Raw genomic sequence first — 18,132 nt, forward strand, 5'->3', positions numbered from 1 at the left:
TTGTGTTTTATTGTGTGTGCAAATGGAAGAATGATGCTATGTGGGGTTAAGTCCTTTTTAGTGGTTGGTAGACTAGAAAATCACAACATAAACTCATAACATTAGCTGCAACATCTATATTTGTAGCGATGTCTACTGTCATGGCTAAAACGTCCTACAATGGTGTTCTTTTTCCACAACCTGCTCATTGGTTTTGATCACATTGAGCTTTAATGATTGAAGTTGCCCCATTTGACAAAGCTCTCTATAAACATATTGGATCATACATTTTCAATATATTCATAACTTAATAACAAACATCTCTTTGGTCTGTGTATGTCCAGGTTCTCTTTGAGTATTGGGTACTATGGCCTGTCCCTGAACACATCCCGGCTTCATGCTAACCCCTACATCAGCTGCTTCCTCTCAGCAGCTGCAGAGGTCCCAGCCTACACGTCCTGCTGGCTGGCACTGAAATACTTCCCACGCCGACTCTCTGTCATCTTTATCTTACTCCTTGGTGGAGTGTCACTGTTTCTCATTCAACTGGTGCCTGAAAGTAAGCAGTCACTACACGTTCAATCAATCAATCAGAATGCTTCATTTATTCCGGGGGGAAATTATGTTTTATTACAGGTGCCCATATTGGACTAAGGTCAATAACTATTTATACAAACATAGGAAGTAAGAGTAAAAATGTGCAATGAGAGTAGCCACTGGGACGCGGCGTCTTAAGCACATGAACAAGGTAGAGCGTCCTCCACAGCACAGAGACCCTCTGATCCCCAGGGACGTGCACAGCAGGTACGGGCCGTACGGGCTAACGTTGCCTGGGCAACGGCCTGTTTGGCCTTTTTGGCTGACCTGCCCCTCTGGAGTGAGCGAAAGTTTGTTTTTCTTTTTCCTGTTGTGGCCGAATCAACATGATAAGCCCACAATTAGTATTGTAGAGTCTCGTTGCGGGAAACACACTTTGTCAGCGCTGTCATCTGACGGTGCGTTAAGACCACCTCAGTGTCGGATTTTGGAAACTTGCTTTTGAATTGTCTCATGGCAGTTAGGGTATAGGGGACAAACCAGGGGACTTTACTTCCTCTTGATACCGTTGGTTATTTACAAAAAAAACACCTAAATATAGCCTACTTGTTGTTATTGTGCTTCTGTGTTTCTGTGTCTTTTCATCTGTAAGCTCCCTCAACGGGGCCGCTTGCTCTCTTTTCTTGATTGCCCTCTCACGGGTGAACAGTTCAATGTCTGTTTATCATTGTAGGATTTCTGGCATGTCTCTACCACTTTAGTTTGACCATCTCTGTTATTAAGTTATGGAATACTAAATAAATAAATAAGTAATTAGATACCTTACCGTTACTGCGCTCATGATAAGAATACGAATAATGCATATTGAACTGGTTTCATTAATTTGAGGTTATTTAAGGTAATTAGTTAGAGGCCCTATTTTATCAGTATGTCTGGACTGCACAGCAGTTACAATGGTCATACTACATTAGAACAGAATTGTCCCCATGTTGTCCTTAATAGTTACTAACATTAAATATTTTAATGAGATATGGACCGCAAAACAAAAAATGTCCCTGGTTTTCATTTTTAAAAAGTCACCGAATGCAAGTAGTCGCCTTAGCTTATTTTGTTATGAGATGTGAATTACTGTTCAATTTAGTTGATGTAATAATAGTTTGGTTTCTTTTACATTAAAAAGAAGTTACACATTTCGAAAGACGTCTTATGTTTTTTTCCGGGGGGAGGCCCTTTTTCCAGTTTAGAGCAATAGCCCCTCCAAATGTCTGTGCACGTCCCTGCTCTGATCACTCAGGCTCATGGTGAAGATGTAATGAAGCTCGATGGAAATGTTGTCATTAGATATATCCTTGTACAGCCATGTTCTCATTATCAAAGTAAACTGCACTCCAAATATTCCATCTGACTCCAGGTTAACGCTGTTAGCTCGTCGATTTTACATTACATGATGAGAGGGGGAGACATACATCTGGACCCGGCTGTCCTTCTTTTTCCTCATTGAGAGATTTTCTTGGGATCAAACCAGCAATGATGCCAAATTAAGAAAGGTACTTAGGGGTCACTTCCCTCCCACTTACTTCTCGTGCCATCACTTAGAACTTAAAACCATAATTGTTGATATTACGAGCACATGTGTACATTTTGGTTTGGTGCTAATTTGATATATATATATATATATATATATATATATATATAGAGAGAGAGAGCGTTCCTTTTTAAGAAGGCTTTGTAAGTGGAATAATTGTTAAGAGAAAGAGGAGGACTTGAATAAAGCTTTGGAGTCACTCAAGCAAAGGAGAACATTTGATACAAAAATACTCACATTCAGTTGTTAAAGTTAAAGTTAAAGCCTTTTATTGTCATTATACACAGAGTATATAACGAGATTCAGAGTGCAACTCTGTCCCGGTGTGCAAAAAATACAAACAAATACATAACACTAAAAAACACGGCAATAGGACAGACAACATACGGGGGAATAAATAGTTTAAAATATGTATATAAAAATAGTATATAAAGTGCATTAAAGTGTGTGTATGTGTGAGAGTGGTTACGGTTATTGCATTATGTGTGGTGGTTAAGCAGCCTGACGGCCCAGGGGTAGAAACTGTTTTTGAGTCTGTTTGTCCGTGACTTGAAGCTCCTGTATCTCAGAAGGCAGGAGAGAGAACAGTCTGTGACCTGGATGAGAGCTGTCCTTTATTATTTTGTTAGCTCTGCTGAGGCAGCGGGAGGTGGAGATGTGTTCCAGAGAGGGCAGGGGGCAGCCGATGGTTTTCTCTACCATCCTGATCACTCTCTGCAGGGCTTTCTTGTCCGCAGCTGAGCATCCTGCATACCACCCCGAGATGGAGTATGGCAGCACGCTCTCGATTGTCGCCCGGTAGAAGGACACCAGCAGCTTCTTGTTCAGTCGGTTTCTCCGAAGCACCCTCAGGAAGTGTAGTCGCTGCTGGGCCTTCTTAACTGCTGCAGTGGTGTGTGCTGTCCAGCTGAGGCTCTCCGAAATGTGAACCCCCAGGAACTTAAAGGTGGAGACCCTCTCCACTCTCTCTCCATTGAGGTGAAGGGGGGCTTGTTCTGGACGGTGCTTTCTGAAGTCTATGATGATTTATTTTGTTTTGCTTGTGTTCAGATGTAGGTTGTTTGCTGAACACCACGCAGACAGCTTCAGGATCTCGTCTCTGTATGCCGACTTGTCGTCTCCCTTATATATTTGGCCGACCACGGTGTCATCTGCAAATTTGATTATGGAGTTGGAGGGGTGAATGGGAGAGCAGTCGTGTGTAGAGAGTGTAGAGGGCTCAGCACGCAGCCCTGCGGGGAGCCAGTGCTGAGGGTGCGGGTGGAGGAGCAATAAGGGCCTATTTTCACTGTCTGAGGACGGTCTGTAAGGAAATGATTAATTCAGGCGCATACGATGGAGGGGAAACCTAGGCTTGACAGTTTTTCCACTAGTATGTCAGGTATGATGTTGTTAAAAGCTGAGCTAAAATCGACAAACAGCATCCTTATATAGTTGCCTGGGCCTTCTAGGTGGCTCACAGCTGTGTGAGGGACCGTGGCGATGGCATCATCCGTGGATCTGTTGGCTCTATAGGCAAACTGATGAGGGTCGAGGGAGGGTGGGAGGCTGGCTTTGATGTAGTCGGCTATCAGTCTTTCAAAACATTTCATCACCACCGATGTTAGGGGCTATGGGCCTGTAGTCATTGAGCTCTCTGACTGGTGTCTTTTTGGGGACAGGAATGATGGTAGCCGTTTTCAGACAGGATGGAATGCAAGCTAGTGACAGGGACAGGTTGAATATCCTGGTCAGGACCCCTGAAAGCTGGTCAGCACAAGCTTTGAGTACTTTTCCGAGTACTCCATCGGCTCCTGCGGCTTTTCCAGGATTCACAGACGTCAGCGTCTGCTTCACCTGATGTTCTTTGAGAGTGGGAGGTGGTATGGAGCTGGTAGTTAGCAGGGACAGGGTAGAAAAGTGGGGGGGTCTGCTAGCCTCAAAGCGGGCAAAGAAATGGTTTAGTTCCTCTGCAAGGTGGGCGTCAGCTCTAGTAGTGCCAGATGTTTTGCCCTTATAGTTAGTTAGCTGGTGAAGGCCCTGCCAAACGCACTGTGTGTTGTTATGAGCGAGATTCTCCTCCACTTTTCCCTTGTAGTCCTCCTTTGCAGCCTTGATGCCTCTCCTCAGATTTGCCCTTGCCAAGCTGTACTGGGCTGCGTCCCCCGACGTGAAGGCTGTGTCACGGGAAGGAGAGACCGCACCGCTCTTGTCATCCATGGTTTTTGGTTTGGGTAGACCTGAATGCGTTTTTCCACAGTTACAGTGTCTGTGCAGAACTTGATGTAGAGTAAGACAGCCTCTGTGTGTTCCTCCAAGTCTGTCTTTTCTAATATGTCCCATGCTGTGTGTTCGAAGCAGTATTGCAGTTGTGAGAGTGCTCCCTCGGGCCAGGTTCTGATATATTTGACCACCGGCTTGGTGTTACTTCTGAGGGGGGTGTAAGCTGGGATGAGAAGCAGTGTTAATCCATTTCTTGCGTTTCAGCTCTATCAGAGCTGGCTGTCGCTCTGGAGATGCTGGGTAAACTTGTTATCACCATCGGTTCATCCCTTATGTACGCCTACACTGCAGAGCTTTACCCAACAGTGCTCAGGAACACAGCGGAAGGCGTTTGCATTACTGTTTCCAGAATAGGAAGCTGCCTTGCTCCTTTTTTGTTACAGCTGAGTGAGTCAATTTGTCTTCAATAGTAGATATTTGTTTGATCCAAACTTAACGTATTGAATTTGTGAAGATAAGCTGCCATTTTAATAGTTTGGATGCTCTGATTTCACATCCTGTAAATGTTTATAGTGCACATGTGTAGGACCCCAGATCTTCCTCTTCCTGATTTTGCCTTCTCCTTATACAGGGGAATCTTTTGAGTACCTGCCTTATATCATACTGGGGACTCTGGCTGTTGTTTCTGCCTTTGCAGCTCTTTTCCTGCCGGAAAGTTTTGGAAAACCTCTACCTCAAACTATTCAGCAAATACAAAAGAGAGAAAGGTGGGTATCTAGCATTAACTATTTCTTCATCAACATTATAAAACACAGAAATTACACTGAGTATTAGACACACTTACTGTAGCTGAAAAATAATTCATTAGATTTAAAGAAACGTGCAAAACACTCTCAATACTTAACTCTCTCCTTGTTGACACATTCATACCAAGAAAGCAGTGTTTGAATATATGTATTCACTTATAGCAATGAATTAGAACAAAGAAAACTTCAACAAAAAATCTCATGGTACCTTTAATATAACCACCAAAACCCAGCGTCTCTCATTGTAATTATCCATGTCAATCTGAGAGAATGTTATGATGGTGTCATCAGTCTATTTTTATTTATTTTTTCCTTTTGAAAATCTAATTATTGTTTTATTTTTGTTGTCTTTCATCACTACAGCATGAAGTGCCCATGTATCACAAGAAAAGAACATTTGAAACCTGTGGTGCATTTGGAAAGTAGACTCTGATTGTCAAACATAAATATTATACTGCTGTATACGGTTCTGATAACACTGTTGTTTGCACTTACTGTATGTCTATAATGCCTTACGAACATAATTTTAATAGTTTGAAGCCTTTTATCACATTTACAAGCGCTCACAAATATTCAGATTACTTTATCTCAAAATCATAGAAGGCTATGAAGCCTTTTATCATGATGTATAAGGCCAAGTATCATAATACTTCATATGGCTGGTCAGCACAGACCTTTTTTTACAATGATAATTAGCATTATGGAGCAGTATGATGCAAATATGGCCTTAATAATTTTGGAACAAAGTAAATTGTGCGTGCGCTCTTTGCAAGCTAAGAAAATTACAAATATCAAAACAGAGCTTTAATATTAAAACACTGCACTATTTTCTTTTTGAACAACATTGAAAAGCGCAACATTTTCACTAGACAAATGTCGCACAGTTGGCATGTTTGTTGTGACACCATACTGCTTTGTCAAAAAGCTATTGGATCTGGTATTAATATCTTTGTTTAACCTTTGGAATATATAACCTGTAAATGCAATAAAAAAATAAAAAAATAATAACAATGTTGCTGGGAGAACTTCCTGACTTGATTGACTTGATCTACATTGCAATCTTTTCATCACAAGTACTACAAGGGTTGTTTATAGTTATAATTGTTTCCCTGACAGATACCGTATGTCTAGGGTATTGAACATTGTTTGTTCCTCAGCAGGAAATATGTTGTTACAACAGCAAAGGGATGGTGCATGGAAGGCAAGAAAATAAATAAGTGGGCAACATTAAATATAAGAGGCTAAAACACGTCAAATAAAAACCAATGACTCAACAGCCAAATAAGTAGCTGTAAAAAAAAAAGTTAACTAGCACAGGTAAAAAAAAACTATAAATAAATGATGGTAGTAACAAAAGTCCTAAGAGGAAATGATAGCAATAATATAACAGAAATATTGTAAAACTCTCTTTTTTAATCTTAGCATTGGCCTAGTACAGGAGCGTGGCTAGCTCACAGCTTTGGAGAGGGAAAACCGGTCTTTTTTGCAAAACATTGGAGGGGACAGTTAGGATAATGATATGAAGGATTACGATGAGACAATTGCTTTTCTGGGTCAGTGGGGACGTTTCCAGCAGGTTGTCTTCTTCCTGCTCTCTGCCAGCATCGTGCCCAATGGATTGGCATTTTCTCTGTTGTCTTCCTGACAGACATTCCCAGACACCACTGCCTGATTCCTGAGGAAAACCTGACTCAAGATTGGTGCAATGCAATCATCCTGATAGAGGTGATTTAAAAAATGAAGAATCTACTATTTTACAGTTTTAACGATCAAATGAATATCTACGATTTTCTTTTTTCTCTGCTGAAAAAAGCTCATAAAGTCATGAGTTAGTCTAGGGTAGTCCAGCCACTATTATCTTCACCTGAACTTCTCTAATATATTTCTCTCTCTTCCTGTCCACTGAGATCTTGACTGGTGATGTACGGGTCTTGTTCCCATCACTAGGTGTTTCTCTTTGTTTTGCAGTTGGCTACATGATGCTGCCTCTCTTTGCTTACTTTTTACCTGATTGCTATCTCTCTGCCTGGCCTCCTCTACATACCTCTCTGGTGGTGGGTTGTACTCAAAACAAGCAACGTTTATCTCACCATGCATCTATCCATTTCTCTCCACCCATGTCAGGCTGGATCATGCTGGCAGCAGGCTAGGGAGGTATAGGCCTCCTTACCTATGTCTTCCCAGAGCATATTCTGAGTGTCTTGGTAGGCTGAAGTGCCTGGAAAACCTCCAGCTTACATGTCCTGCTGGCCGGCACTGAAATACTTCCCACGTTGACTCTGTCATTTGTATCTTATTCAACTGCTGCCTCAAAGTAAGCAGTGTCATGATGTGGTGCATCATGGTACTGCAATGCTTCCAAGCAAATGCTTTCAGTCTTAGAGTACTCCACAGATTCAGCAATGTACTAATATAACATTGTCAGACTTGCGCTGGATACAGAGATATAATATTTTTGATTCAATACATTATTCTACCTTGTAAAAACCTGGCCAATGCAGTTAGTAATTCACAGAGTAGATAATTTAGGGTCAGGTATTGTTTTCATTCTATTCTGTTGCTAATCCATTTCTTGCGTTTCAGCTCTATCAGAGCTGGCTGTCGCTCTGGAGATGCTGGGTAAACTTGTTATCACCAACGGTTCATCCCTGATGTACGCCTACACTGCAGAGCTTTACACAACAGTGCTCAGGAACACAGCGGAAGGCGTTTGCATTACTGTTTCCAGAATAGGAAGCTGCCTTGCTCCTTTTTTGTTACAGCTGAGTGAGTCAATTTGTCTTCAATATCAGGTACTATCTAGTTTAACCTGAATTTGTGTAAGCACATCGACACATTTCTGTGGATAATCAGCACCTATTTGTTGTTTGGGTGCTCTGTACACACTTTTATTTCCCCTTCTCCTTGTACAGGTGAATATTTTGAGTACCTGCCTTATATCACACTGGGGACTCTGGCTGTTGTTTCTGCCTTTTCTGTTATTTTCCTGGCAGAGAGTTTTGGACAACATCAAACTATTCAACAGATGCAAAAAAGAGAAAGGTGGGTAGCTTATGGGGTAACACATACAGTCACCGTAGCTGAAAAAAACAACAAGGTATTGTACCCAAACAACCACAGAACTTCCTGATACTGGATGTTTAGACAAGATAATGGCAACAAAAACTGCAACAAAACATCTCATATCATTCTTTAATATAGCCACCAAAACCAACCCCTCCTTATCCTCATCATCTACTTGACTCTTGAGAGGATATGATGATGGTGGCATCACTTCTTAGAGTTTATAGAAGCCTCTGAAGCCCTCGCTCGTCCTGCAGGGTTGTCTGCTAGAGCCCACCAAGCAGAAAGGTGCAGAGAAGAACCCCATCTTAAAGAGCATCTTGCAGGTTTTTATTTTTTCTACATTTATGCTTAAACTTGCTTGAAAATTACAATTAAAAAAAGTGAATGCAGGATTTGATATGTTTTACGAGACATAAGGGCAGGAATTCAGAGGGAAAGGTGCAATTTTGAGCTCTGCTTTTAAAAACGGCTTTTTTTTAAGGTCATACGTCAAACGCATCATATTACATCACACAGGGGACACATCTCCGCTCTCTGGCCGCGGGTATAGTAGAGTTGCGTTGAGTAGAGCGGTTGTGTTTTAAGGAGCTGGTATTTTTCGGTAGTTTTACATTGTATTTCACCATTTGTAATCATGGTGCAGTATTGTGTTTGCGCAGGTTGCACAAATACCAGCCTGTCAGGACATCAAGTCCACAGTAAAAAGGACCGGAGCTAGCGTTCGTTCCTGGGTGCGTTGTGCATCCACCTCCCTGCAGCACATACTCTCCACGGCTTTATCAAGAAACCGTATTACTTCTCTCTCTCCCCTCCGGTACACGGCACCGTAAGACATTGCATTAGGTAACGCTGTGGTGGCTGTACTGCTCCAGCCGTCTCCTTTGTGTTTGTTTGTTTCCCCCTGTCTGTGTTGTTTGTGTGTGCGTGGTGGCTGCTCCTGGTCTCTTGGACGCCTAGCAGGCTCATAATAAGGTTGTGGTCCGTCATATGCATTCGAATATTCATGTTCAACTTCTTCTGTGTCGAAACTAGCATTGGGATCCATGTTTATTAATACGTTACACCGGCCGCTCTCTCCCTTGTGTCCCCCGTGTTACGTCACACGCGGGAGGTCACGTGCCGAGGCTTTTTTATGCGGAAGTGAACATTTCTTACAAAAACGACCCCAGATGTCACTGTAGTGTATATTTCTGTATATTTTTTTGAAAATCTAGTGTTTTCATCATTTTCCTACACATTTATTCACAGGTGTCTTTAACCTGGAAGTTGCTCTTTAACAGAATGTTGAAGAGTAGAATCCTCTCATCTCGAACGACATCGTGCTTCCTTGCATGTGGCTGGGGGTGCTCTCTGCAGCCGGAGAGTGTGACCCTCTCTCTCTGACCGTTGGCCTTCAGAGCTAGTGTTAAATATATTCTTTATTCTCGCGTCCAGGAGAGAAGCTTTAAAATGAGACTAAATGGAGTCTCTGAAAAGATTCAAATGGGATACGTTAATTAAAAAAGGCGCGGTAGTGTTACAGACAGAATATTGTTCCGGCAGAAAACAGCTGTGATCTGGCTCTCCTGAGCAAGAAGAGAAGGCCTATCCCCCGTTCGGTGCCGTTATATATCCTCTGCTGGCTCCTCCCCGCCAGCCGGCTCGCCTCGCCTCTAATGTCCGTTGTTGCATTTAAACAGAGGATTGGTACTTTTCACATTCAACATATGCTTAACACGCCTTTTCTGCTCATATTCTCTTTCATCACTTTTCATGTAACACATTCTAAACGCTGTAATCAATACTCTAAAACATACAATTATGATGAATTGGAAATGGGGGACCCTGATGTAAACAAGACGAAAGTCTTTCTCTGGTCTGCATCCCCTTAACAATTGTATGTTTTGAGCTGTACTGTACTGTACCCAATATACAAGCTGTTAATAAACTTTTCAATCAATCAATCAATCACAGAAAATACTTCACGGCTGGTTTGGTTTCCGGATGTGGTCACATGCTACTCTCGTCTGTAAACAATAATGTATTCAAATAAACTGTACTTTCATTTAATATTCAGCATGGTAGTATCTCGACATCTATAGTTGTAGTGTTAAATCAGTAGGTTTCGGTTTGCACCACTCCATGTCATTTCGCTACTCAATTCACCTCTTTAGGAAATCGTATATTAGCCACATGCTAAATGCTAACCGTAGATGAAGGATTTTCAGAATAAAAGCTTAACTGCTTGTGCACAAGAATTTCTGGTTTTTCAGTATAAAAGAGCGTTTAAACTGACGGTATGTTTAAGCTACATTATACCATCAAAACATTGATTTTAATTTCTAACAGTCCCTCCTTACACACCTAAAAGGTGTGTATAATACTGAAATCAATGAGTTCTTCATCTGAACTTCGCATAGTACATATCTCATATTACAAACATACAATCTAAATGGAATGGTTCAATAGGCTTAATTTTCTAAAAATACAAAATAAATTATTTGCCTGGTTCAAACCTAAAAGTTGTCCCTTGTGTATAACTTCTAGTGTTTGCATTCAATATCATTCTTCAAAATAGCAGCAATGGCTTGGTATCAGAACATTTCTTCCTCCCTCCTTTCACAGAAACCGTTCTCATACCACGCTCAGTGTTAAGGCACTTGTTTTTACAAAGTGAAAAGAAACAAACCATTTTAGAATAGCAATGATTTATACAACATGAAATCTACCATATTAGAATATTATAAAATAATAAAGTCAAATAAAATGGACTATCTTAGAATAGTGTAACATTAATTGGAATAATAAAAATATACTATCTTGGAATAGTATGAAGTAAATTGAAATGGATTCACTCCATTTTAATTTTGCTCACTTCTTCACATGATATCATTTAAAGAATCACATCGGCTGGACATTCATTGATCAATCAATCAATTCCACCTTAATCTTCCCTCCTGAGGTAATAACCATGCTACAATGGAGAAATCAATACTCTAGATTGGAATACTATCTTTGGCTTGGTACTAGCTCTACCTTTAACATTTTCCATACAAATAAAGATGTGTCTGCTTTTATAGAGTGGTTACTAAAACCATCCCTTTAAACTGTAGGTCTATACTGTAACAAATTAAATCTTCCCCAAATTAACACATGAATAAAAATCTCTTAAAGAATAATTTGTTCATATGATGAAAAGATTGAATAATATGTTCTACCCTCAGTGTGTTTTTAGGGTTATTTAATAGTTTCCTCTTTCTTTCTTTATAAATTCACCAATTGATTAATTCATGGCTAATAAATATTTTTCTTTACGTATTTCTCGTTGGTGAATAAGTGTGTTTATGTGTAAACTCACTCACTCCCGTTTTCCTTCTCTCCCCCTCTGGTTGTCAAGCCACGACCCCCTCACGTTCTGCCGTACCATGCCAACTCCTCCGTCCTTTCCTCTCCTCCGTCCACCTTCTCCTCAGTCCATCTGCTCTTGGATCCTTCCGCTGTAACTCTTTTGAGTGGCCCAACTGCTTTGCTTTTCATCTCCTCCTTTACAGTCTCTACTGGTTGCATGGAGGGCGTATTCCGCTCTCATGTCCCACACTCTGCTCTTGTGCCCAAATCTTGTGGCTCAGCTTGGAACTTCATGTCATGTGGGGGACCGATGAGAGTGTGCCTTTTTATGTCACCTGTAGTTCTGGATTCCTCAGGTGGAGATGGTTCAGCTCTGCTTCTCTGTCTGTTCGATGGAGAAGGAGGAGTCTTCCGTGGTGAGGTCTTTTGTCTGCTTGGAAGTTGGGGTCGTAGCGTTCTGACAGGCGGAGAGATAGAGAGAGAGAGAGAGATCTCGGGACGCATTATCTATAGTTAATTCTAACACACTTGAGGTAAAATAAATCCAACCTTTTCCACTCTATTTTCCTAATCATACTATCTATCTTAGTTGTTAAATGTCATCTAAACACAATTCATGTCTACTAATAATTTTACCATATCCCTAAACATTGCTTTCACCCGCTGTAACATGTTTACTCCAATTAACTCTTTCAGGAAACCATTTTCTTCTATAAATTTAAATACCTACATATTTCAAGCACCACATATTTCACACACTATAAAAGAACATCTCCATATTTTCTCCATCACTTTAAATCTCACTGTTATCTAGAACCGTAATAACTTTTGTGACTGGACATATCTGCAATGTCGCCACTATCTGCTGGGGAATCTTGTTCATAGAGTTTGTACATACAAAGCTGTACTTGTGGGTTAGTAGACTGTGTCTAACAATCATTTTCAATAATTGTGCTCAGGTCACCGATCGGTTGTTCATAGCTTAACAGGGGGTGTTTCTGGTACAGACTAAAACATTGATCCAGTGTATTTAGAGATTCCCCTAATCTGTAAATCCCCATCACTTACATATCCCGATCCCTTAAACCCATCTCATCATTTGATACAAGAACTGCATATAGGGGGGAGAATCATCTTGATTATAACCGCCTCTTGTTTGGGACCGAGTATTTCTAACTCCTCCTCTTGTTGCTCAGCTGATCTTTTGGCTCTGGGGATAAGTGAAAGTCTGTGAAACACAGCTGGAGTCTTGTTAGTGATGTGGGCATTCTCTATGAGTGAACTAATGGTTCCATGTTTTACTTGATATTGTACTCCCCTTCCAACCAGAAAGGTGCCAAGTGTAATGAGCACAATCAACAATGCTATTCTGACTCTTATCCCTAGGGGACCCTACAATTGGTTTGGCTTTGTTCTTGTCATCATCTCTATTTTATCCCTGGTTGTGTCCGTTACAGAATTTAAATAATGAGTCCAAAAATAACATACAAAAAATTGGACTCTTTTTCAGATGTAAAACAAAAAAATAGGTTTTCACATTAATGTACAATCTATAAAAATCTATAGACAATTTGTCTTTTGAGCTGTTTCTATCTTTATCTTATTTCTATTTATTGTTTTGTTCCAGCTCTGCCAAATCAGTCCTAACTCCCAATAATGTTCTGGAAGTTGCCAGTGAAGGGTGACAATGCGTGAGGTGGTGTCAATTTGCTCCTTTTTCTTTACCTTTAAACCGGAGCGCGTGTGAAGTTTGTTACAACTTTTCACGCTTCCGTCCACCGGGGATGAGCCCACTGTCTTTTGTGAACTTTCACCCTCACCCAATCACCTGGCCGAACAGGAGTCTCTTCTGGTGTCTCTGTAGTTTTCCTAGCCTGTGTAGACAAAACTTGCATAATATTACTCAGAGTTCTGACATATTCATCCACTTCTATTTGTCTAATATCTAAAACTGGACCACTCCCTCCTTGCAGAAGGCCCAAGCTTCGGCATACCTCTTGTTGTTATGAGACCTATTGTTGACTACATGTTATTATTTATTAACTACAATGTCACTGAAATCAACATATCTGTATAATCATGACACTCCCTCCTTTGAGCATAAAATGCTCAATTAATATTGCAATGATTACCCTATTCTGAACAGGACATGTAAAACCCATAACGTTGCATTAAATAAATATAACTTCTCCGTGTACCCACAAGGGGTACAAAAATATCGTATGATTTATGGTTTTCTGATGGTATAAATGCATATTCACAACAAAAAAAAATCAGCAATTAGCACTTCTAATAGTTTACTTGTTTCAATAATGGCTTTTGTAATGGTATTATGCATCATCGTTGCTGCGAAAAACAATACCCCTGGTGTCGCTAATGCGTCTCAATAATTCTAGGATTAGAGGATTGGTTGACACTGCTGAACTAACATATGATAAAATAATATTTCTCCAAACTGGAGGGAAAATATGAACTATTCTCACAGAGAGTGACCTGCATGAAGGGCTGGTGCCCCTCACTCAAATTAGATATTGCCTTACACACTACACTATAAATCAGTAAAGTTACTCAAGAATAACTAAATAAAGACTGATTCTTGAAACTGTTGTAAAAACCCTACAACTTCTTCATCCAAGCTCTCAATCAGTGTTATGTTATTTAATCTGCAGCTCACGCCTTAAAACAGATACTTCAGACCGATTATAAAATTGTGTTTATGAGAAAAATGTAATCTGACTCCATAAATCACATAATTGTTTGATTAAAAACTGCACTTCTGGCTAACAATAAATGAAGTTCCCCTTTAAACACAGCCCCGGTCTTCTGACGGGGTCTATCTATGTACTGGCTGGAAAATGTTGGGCCAGTCTCTGTCGCTCCGTCACTGTTCTCCCGCTAACAGTCACTCTCTAGTTCAGCTGGGTTCTTGTTGACTTCTTCACTGGTTTGAGACAAGCGACCCTATCGGACACCTCCCTTTGTAGCCAGACTTCACCACCACAGAATCGAGTTTCTGTTTTCAGGTCTGGACAGCTTCACATCAGGTGTATCGCCGCCCCTTGCATATTGGGTGGAAGCCCGTCTTCTTGACCTCACTAGTTGTGTGGACACAATAGTTTTCTGTGTGGGGGAACAACATCACTCGTAATGTATTTTCCTTCTCATAATTACAAAAATAGTCTGCTAAATGTTCTACTCTGCTACTTCTAATCTGTGGATGTTCTGTGTAAATGCAATATTCTACTCATTATCTTTTAAATAACATTCAACCTCTCCCTCCTGTGGTGACATATGTGGCTCTATGTAGCTGGATTTCAAAATACTCTAGTGCTGAAGATGCATCACCTGATGGTCTGGTCCTCTAAGCTTCCTCATTGTTGTGGTTGATACCAGGCTGTCTGTGGCATTTGGTTCATGTTTGGAAATCCTGTACGTCTTTGACATCTCTGGGTTGCTTGGTATTTCATATCGTGGTAAATGAGATGTTGTCTCCATTCTTCAATGGGTATAGCGTCTAATGCCACCACATCTCCCAGGCTTGCCTGCACTGATTGGGGAAGGGCGTTAATGACCGCGTTCTTCCACAGCATTACGACAGACGGTGAAACGTCATGTCGTTCTTTAGTGCAGTCTTCCCACACTCCTTCACATCTCTTCAGGAAGGCATACATGTCTTCCCCCGGTTCTTTTCTCAGGCTGTTGAGGGCATGTAAACTCCGTGTTGTTGGGTAGATGTGACGAATAGCAGCCCAATACCTCGACCTGACTTTGTTGAAGAAAATGTAATCTGGAGAGTTGGTGCATTTGGCCTTGGAATCCACTGCTCTTGCCTCTAGTCTTCCTTCTATCCGTCCAAGCAGTGCCCTCATGTCTCCCAAGCACAGGTGGTCTTGGACTGTGTATTTCTCCAGATCATTCACCCACTTCTGACCTCCTTGTTTAAGTGGAGGTAGTTTTGCCGCTAATGCTTCCATGTCTCTGTGAGTCCATGATTGGTATTTCAATCCTCCTTCTCCAGCCGCTATCACCGGTAGCGTGAGTGTTGAGCAGTTCTTGAGTCTTCCAGCTTCAGTTACGGTTGTGGTGTCTGGAGAACCTTCGCCTTCTCTTCTCTTGAGTTGTGCTTCCATACGTTTGCTGAGTTCTTCCATCTTTCTGTTGAGCTCCTCTTCCATTCTTATGCCTAGTTCTTCCAATCTTCTGTTGAGCTCACCAGATAGGAGTCTTACCTCATACTCCAAGTCTTTGACACGTGTAGCTGTGGGGAGACCGTCCAACTCCAATACTCCTCCTAAAACACCTAGAGTTGGAGCTTGTATTGGGGGTTGAAAGAAACTGTATTCTTCTGTCATGTAGGGAGGAGGCGCATCTGTCAGGCTTGGAAGGAGCTTTGAAGGTTGGATTACTGGAGCTTCTTCTGTCTTTTCTTTCTTATCTTCCTTTGCTGTGAGCACTGCTCCTTGAGCCACATACATGCCGTTCGTTGATTCTTGGCTGACATATTTTAGATGGAGTACCAGACTTGTAACTCTAGATTTTCTTTTTTCAGCTCTGTTTATAGCGCTTTTAGCAGGTCCATACCAAGGGGGTTGTCCGGCTTTGATCCATGCTTGTTGTTCTCGCAGGTATTTTCAATTTTCATGGTCAATTACTGCTTTTCTATGGGCTTTCGTTGGTGTTGGTTGATCATCAGCTGGATACAGTCCTCTCGTTTGACATTGTTCCAACAGTTTCTTCATGTGGTTCCATGTCTTTTGTCTAAGATTTGGAACTGTTAAGCATCTGATCTGATTTGTATCCTTCCCTTGATATCTGCTGTTGAGCCTGGCCCTGCGTCTAGTCTCAACTTAGTTTGTTTTGGTGACATGTTCTCTAATTATTTATGAACTTATCAAAGATGAAGCACTAATCTTCTGACTAGCACCTTCGTTGCTGTTCGTCCGAACTTTAAATCTTTTTTTTTTTGCTCAAGGTTTTATAAAAAAATTGTTATTAGGCCTATAGATCTTTTTTTTTTTAAGTTTAAATTAAAATATTAATAAAGTTAATTAATATATAAAAAATATGCAAAATTAAAATATGAAATGTTAAAATAAAGTTGTACCGTGTATGGTTTTGACTTTGAAATATGAATTTGGTTCAAATCCAAATCTCCTGTGTACAGTGCATACCGAAATTTATGAAATTATGCTAATGTCACCACTTGTGTTAGCTTCAATAAATTGGTGTTTGAAAAAGTATTATGTAAATTTTCTTCTCTTATAATTAGAAACCACTTGCAATTCTGTCTTGGCGATCAAGCATGTGTTTATTTATAACACTTAAAATTATACTTCACAATGTTATGGTGTTTCTTCTATTTGGGTAATAATTCTGTACTACCACCAGAGTGCGCTATTTTAATTTCCAGCTTAATCCACTAGGAAATAGCTGTTGCAAAACTGACTCGTTTTTAACAAGGAGAAACTTAGTTTCCTTAAAAATATCTTTAAAATAGGAAGAACATTACACTATGGTTAAACAACACAGCACATAACCGCCAAAACACATTTGCAAACAAGAATATTCACAAAACCGCCAATACACATTTACCAGCAGAAGTACTTCCAATAGTTCTAACTCTAACAAGAAGTATAATGTTCTTTAGAAGATGGAATGCCTAGCCTCAGTGTGTTAAAGCAAACAGAGTACTTCAATTAGCATTTCATGAAATGGCGACTGCCGTGTGGCTCACTGTGAACATGAGGTCAAGACAAGATGGCAACTGGTTTTCCAACCTTTGACCTGAAGAACAAAGGGATTTGAGAAAACACCTGGAGTTCAAATAATGGTGAGGTGATATTTTGTCTAGTAAAGTCAACACACAACACTGTAGTTTAAAACAACATTTCTATTTAGTTTACAATTATAAATGGGCCTTATACCCTTACGTCATAGCCCTCTACCCATGTACGTAAATGTTTTGACTTTAAGAGCCAGTATGGTCATCTCTTCTATTTAAACACGCTATTTATGGGACAAAATGGGACGCTATCCAAACACAATCAGAAGAATATCGTCTATCTAACGCACGAATGTCGCACTTCCTGCCGTAATCCACAACGCAATGTCTTTTTGAAAACAGAAATAAAGTAACCACTGAAAGCTTCAAACTCCTCAGGCCTTTTCCTTGAAAAAGGACTTTTTTAAAACAGCCTCACACTGTTGTTAACACAAAACACTCACTCCAATAACCTTAGCTTCAAACTTTGGCTGTGTCTTTGCCTCAAGCAGTCCCGACTGCTTAATGGCCTAAAACCATTCACGTAAAACGTAAAACGCAACAAAAGACACCTATATAAGTGATTGGCCTCTAGCCGACATGTAATAACAGACAAACAAATAGCATGCAGGGTTAAATAGAAAAAAAGAAATTGAACTCACCCTGCCTGTAACAAAGCAACGCCACGTGGTAGGATACCAATGTTTATCAATTTAGGCTTGTTTTAACTTAAATTTAGGCAGTCTTTCTCAGGTGTCCAACTTACCAGACAGACACACACTCCTATTGTTCACTATGTAATCTATTGAAGATTTTGAATAAACAGGTACTTATTTTAGGGTGACCATATTTTGATTTCCAAAAAAGAG

At 40.5% G+C, this 18,132-nt stretch overlaps 1 pseudogene across 1 annotated transcript in view; it reads left to right on the forward strand.

The window, feature by feature from the left end:
* The window catches only part of LOC307019854 (solute carrier family 22 member 4-like), a 28,798-nt pseudogene extending 20,639 nt beyond the window's left edge, over positions 1-8,159 (forward strand). The window contains exons 18-23 of the transcript XR_013810567.1: positions 324-538; positions 4,568-4,750; positions 4,935-5,070; positions 5,473-5,486; positions 7,693-7,817; positions 8,103-8,159. The product of XR_013810567.1 is annotated as a solute carrier family 22 member 4-like (transcript). The remainder of the gene's footprint in view (positions 1-323; positions 539-4,567; positions 4,751-4,934; positions 5,071-5,472; positions 5,487-7,692; positions 7,818-8,102) is intronic.
* The last annotated feature ends 9,973 nt before the right edge of the window (positions 8,160-18,132 follow it).

Source organism: Notothenia rossii (genome assembly GCF_949606895.1).
Source record: "Notothenia rossii genome assembly, chromosome: 9".
Classification (NCBI taxonomy): domain Eukaryota; kingdom Metazoa; phylum Chordata; class Actinopteri; order Perciformes; family Nototheniidae; genus Notothenia; species Notothenia rossii.